The 5,639-nt window shown below is 46.1% G+C and overlaps 1 pseudogene; it reads left to right on the top strand.

The window, feature by feature from the left end:
• Window positions 1–263: 263 nt before the first annotated feature.
• LOC102402783 lies at window positions 264–854 on the top strand (annotated as a pseudogene).
• The last annotated feature ends 4,785 nt before the right edge of the window (window positions 855–5,639 follow it).

Here is a 5,639-nt window from a genome sequence, read left to right as displayed (position 1 = left end):
AGTTGACAGGTAATCTGTTTTGTGGGCCATATTTCATTGGATCTAAAATACAATCAGATTAATAAGATGCTCCAGTATTTTAGAAACATCAAGAAAGAAAATACGTAGCCACTTAAACTGTAACACAATGCTTTATCATTCTTACTTTTATTATAAATTTATTTGTTTAATATATGTAGTTACTGATGGCCTTCCCTGGTGGCTCAGTGGTACAGAATCTGCCTGCCAACTCAGTCGGATAGATATCCGAAAGTAACATTACAATGGCTGCCCAAAGAGAACCCCAAGTTCAGTTCAAACTTGTTTTGGTGGGTGATGGCGACACTGGGAAAACTACATCTGTGAAACGCCATCTGACTGGTGAATCTGAGAAGTGTGTAGCTACCTGGAGTGTTGAGTCCCATCCCCTGTGTTCCATACTAACAGAGGACCTACCTATTAAGTTCAATGTATGGGATGCAGCTGGTCAGGAGAAATGTGGTGGACGAAGAGATGGCTATAACCAAGATCAGTGTTTTGTTAGAACGTTTGACACAACATCAGGAGTTACTTACAAGAACACGCCTAACAGGCACAGAGATCTGGTACGAGTCTGTGAGGACAACCCCCATCATATTGTATAGCAACAAAGTAGATATTAAGGACAGAAATATTAAGGCAAAGTCAATTGTCTTCCACCAAAAGGAGAATCTTCAGTACTATGTCATTTCTGCCAAAAGTAGGCAGAAAAGCTTTGAAAAGCCCTCGCTCTGGCTTGCTAGAAAGCCGAGTGGAGGCCCTAACTCGGACTTTGTCATCATGCCCGCTCTCACCCGCCAGAGGTGGTCATGGACCCAGCTTGGCAGTGCATCTAGAGGTTGCACAGACAGCTCCTTTCCTGGATGAAAATGATGACCTGTGAGAAACCGAAGCTGAGCCCAGCGTCAGAAGCCTAGTTTTACAGGCAACTGTCCTATGTCCGTGGTGCATGTTCACACTTTATTATACATCTAAGCAGAACATGTGCTTACTCTTTGGATGCTGAAGGAGATGGATGGGCTTCGGAGTGAAAGTGGCAGTTTAAAGAAAACTTCGTTTTTCAGACCTGTATATTTAGGTGTTTTGGATACAGATGCTTCCGCCTTGAGTTTCAAATATAAGACTGCTACAGTCACATGACAATACTGAGAGGTGGAATCTTGTTTGCTACTGCCACTCGCATTCCTGTTTGTTTAGACTCAGAAAAAAGTTGTATTTCAAATATCTATTTAAAAAAAAAGAATTTGGCTGCCAATGCAGGAGACGTGGCTTCCATCTCTGAGTCAGGAAGATCCCCTGGAGAAGGAAATGACAACCCACTCCAGCCTGGGAAACCCCATGGACGGAGGAGCCTGGTGGGCTACAGTCCATGGGATTGCAGAGTCAGCCACGACGTCGAGACTACACAACCACAACGTAGTTATTGAAAAAGCTTTTAGTCTTTAAACATGTTTATCATCTGTCACTCTTGTGCAGAGGTGAGCAAAACAAATTTGCTAAAACTTCCTCAAATGCAGAGTCTAGCTCCTCTGAACTCCTTGCCAGAGTCTTCCAGTGGATTTTCCACACACCATTTTAATCCATAGCATTTAATAGCACAGCTTTTGATGAGGGAGCTCCACGAGGACCTCCAGATTGTCTTTCTGTATACCCATTCTGCAGGCTTTGATCCTGGTGCTTGATCTTACTAGAAGGTGTCAATGGAAGTCTGAGACAAAACCAGGACTCACTTTCCTACTTCTAAAGAGCAGGCCATGACTGGAGGTCATGACTGCCACCTGGCCAACAGTAGCTAGGACACTATTAATTCCAAAGTGAGATCGGTTGTAAGCTGAATCCAAATCTCAGAGATAAAATGATGATGAACTGAGGTAGCCCTCATAAGGCCACTTTTTGGGTTATCTGCCCCACCCAGCCTGACCAATGCCGCAAGCCTCATCCATGGACTGGTAGGCATCACCGCATCAGACCAGGCCAGGCTGGGCCAAGCAGGTCCTGCAAACGAGAAACAGGGACTGGCCTCCTGTTAGAGGAAAACACGAGGGCATGTGAAGTCGGCCTTTCCCACCATGGGGGTCATGACCAGAGAAAGCTAGGCCCAAGAGAGGAGTGAAGCCCCCACACAGAGGGGCTGAGATAGACAGAGGGCAGGCTCACTGCTTATCCAGGACTTCCTAGGGCCTGTGGCAGGTCCCAACCTGAGGCTGGGCTGCCACCTAGGTTCTGGGTTCGGGAGACACCCTGAAGTCTCATCTCCCCTTCATCTCTAAGCTGGCAAGGTGTCCAATAACTAGCCAAAGGTCCCACAGCAGCACCTGAGCTGTGCTTGCTCAGACGGGGATTCCCCTACCTCTCTTGGAGTTTCGAAAGTCTCGATGGTCGCAATGTGGCCCCTAGAGCTTTCATTTAGCTGAAGGACTCCATCCCACCACGTCTGAGTGTCCCGTAAACCCCGGGCCCTCTCGGCCTCGATGTGGGCTCCCAGCTCCCATATCCAGGCTTCCCCAGCGTCGGGTGTGGAAAGGGGCCCTCTCCAGCGCCACCCTGCAGGGCGGCGCACGTGGACGAGGCCCTTCAGTGGTTCTGTTGGCAGTGCCGCTGCTTAGTTACCTCTCTTCTGTCCCCTAAGTTTGGCCTGGACTGGGGGTGAGGGAACAGCCTGTTGGGGGACTCTCGTTCATGTGAGGTCACCTACCCCATTTGGGGATAAGCCCACAGCCTTCAGCCCCTCAGCCAGTGCCACTAACCAGCAACCACCCCCCAACCGCCCCCCACTGGGCATAGTCATTCTGGCCCTTTGGAGGTTTCATCTGAAACCTCCATCTCCCTCCTCTGCAGACTGGCAATTTTAGGGTTAGGGGTTCTGGTCAGCACCTGTGGCAGCCTCCCCAGAGCTGACATTTTGCAAGTTTAGGCCTCTGAAGCTGGGGTGGTGGAGCCAAAGCCTCAAGCCTACAACACAAGTCACTGATATCGGGGTGGGGGGAATGCGGGGCAGCCAGCCTGTCCAGAGGCCTGGATGACGAAGCAAGCGTTAGCTTCCAGTTGCCCCAGTAACAAAGCACATGTAGTGCCTTAAAATACGTATTTATTATCTTCTCAGTTCAGAAACCTAAAATGGGTCAGCAGGGCGGCATTCCCACTGAGGCTCTAAGTGGGGCTTCCATCTCCTTGCTTGTTCCAGCTTCTAGAAGACAGTGCATTCCTTGGCTTGTGGCCTCATGTCATTCCAACATCTACCTCCGTCGTCACATCTCTGATACTGCTGCCTCCCTCTTCATCAAAGCCCACCCAGACAATCCAGAATAATGTCTCCATTGAGGACTTTAACTCAGTTACACCTGCAAAGTCCAGTTTGCCATGTAAAGTAACAGAGTCACAGGATCCAAGGGATTAGGACACGGACATCTCGTGAGGACCATTATTCAGCCTATCACAGAGCTCAAACGCTCAAAGAGGACTCCTCAGTGGTATTTTCCTAAATATATATATATGTATCTCTTGAACCTCTGACCCCAAAAGCCAGCAATGAGTAGCTAAAGGACTTGAAATCGCCTCTTTAGAAATAACTAAACAGATGAAGTATTCATAAATCAAACTCTTGGTACTAATACTTTGGTGGTGTTCAGCAGTTTTGTATGCATCATGACAACAAGTGGGTTAAGGTGACTGAACACATAAAAGAACCCAGCATATAATAGCTTTGTGATTTTTCATCTGCAATGTGCAACTGAAATGAGACGTGTAATTTCAGTTTTGGAGGTCTAAGAGAATTGTTAGTAAACAGCTTTGAACTGCTCCAGGGAACCTGATTTACTGCATTTATAATATTTCAATTGCTTTGTGCTGAGTGAAACTCTGCAGCTTGGATTTGAATCTGCCTGGGTTGGGAGTCTGATGTCTTGAAGAGTGATTAAAACTTGCTAACACGTTTAAAATATTTAAAGGGATTTAACAAAGTTTGCAAACGGGGTTGTTCTGGAGGATTAAATCTGTTTAAATATATGAATGATTAAGACACGGAAGAATGTTATTTTTACAGGAAAATTACATTATCAATAAAATAAAATGTCCATGATGTGCTTAAAAGCTTAAGAAATGAAATTTTAAGATTTTACCTCTAATGGATTGAAAATTATAGTCGTTTGCACACATATAGTCATTTGCACAAATATAAGCACCCTTGAATGTTGAGAAACTCAAACCCTTGAAGACTGTGGAATAACTCTATAAACACACCTTGTTCAAATGACTCTTACACATTCTTTTAAAGATTGATCATACCTCTGGAAATTGAGGGGGATTTTGTGGCATTTTGTTTAATATTGTGGCCATGATGCACAGCATGTGGGATCTTAGTTCCCTGACCAAGGGTCGAACCCACATCCCCTGCAGTAGAAGCTTGGAGTCTTAACTACTAGCCCACCAGGGAAGTCCCTGAAAATTGAGGCTTATTAATGCACACACCCTCAGTTTAGGAAACTTTCCAGTTGGAACAATTTCCTTCTCCTCAACTCTTAAACCACAGTCTTCCCCACCAAGCTGCCATCACAGCAGACCTACCTTGAGCAGCTTTGGCTTTCTGCCAGCCAGTGGGAAAACCTGCAATCATGGTTCCCAAAGCAAAAGCCAACCTCTCCCCACGTCCATTCTCCTGAATAGCCTTGCCTCTTTCCCAGGGCAGTGGGTGTTCCAGAAACTCATGGAACTAATCCCTAAACAAACGGGGCTTACACTGGAAAACTGTCATCTCTGGCCCCAGTTCAATAAATTCCAATCTGGTCTTAGTCTTCTTATATGAGGGGACTTCTATCATGTTAAGGGTTCTCTTTTAAAGAGATCCTTCAAACGAATCCCTTAAAACTTAAAGTAGGATTGACCACAACATTTATATGCACTAATACTTTAGGAGTTCTATATATTAGAGCATCAACCTCCCAGCAGCACTATTATTCCTTGTTAGTGGATGAGAGAACTGAAGTGCCCAGTTTATCCATTTTGGAAATGGCCGTGGTAGGTTTGAACTCTGGCTGTCAGACTCCACAGACTCAACTCCCTGTTACTGCTGCATGAGATTGCTTTACCCCTCGACACAGAACTGGAACACAGACCTGCAGCTCCCATTGCTAAATTATGTTGATAAATCACTGCACTGTTACTGATACCGTTACTGGCAGTCCTCGCTGTCTGTCCTGTGAGTAGAAGCCTCGAGGAGGAAAGAGGCAAGGAGGAAAAATCAAAAGAAACAGAGATCCCCCGGGGACCTTGTTTAAAGGCAGATTCTAATGAGAGGGTCTGGGGTAGACCTGAGAGCCTGCATTTCCAATAGCCTCCCAGGTGAGGCTGGACAGCTGCTGTCTATGGGACAGTCTGAAGAGTAGGGGATGAGATGACTTCCTGAGTGTCTCCTGCAGCAAAAATGCAAGGAACCGGGGCATGTAGATGTCACAGAGCTGTTTGATGATGTGAGAAACAAAGGTGGGGTTTATTTTCAACACATAGGAGCCTTGTGAGGAAACCACGTTCTCCTCTGGAAAACGAAACAAGTATAAGGTTGAACATGCCAAGGTCAAAAGCATATTAGGGGTGGTACAGGTACCCCACACCATCCTTGATCCCAT

The sequence above is a fragment of the Bubalus bubalis genome, chromosome 11, assembly GCF_019923935.1.
Source record: "Bubalus bubalis isolate 160015118507 breed Murrah chromosome 11, NDDB_SH_1, whole genome shotgun sequence".
NCBI lineage: Eukaryota > Metazoa > Chordata > Mammalia > Artiodactyla > Bovidae > Bubalus > Bubalus bubalis.
Note: the sequence above shows the minus strand (reverse complement) of the source record. Positions and strands in the feature narration are given on the sequence as shown.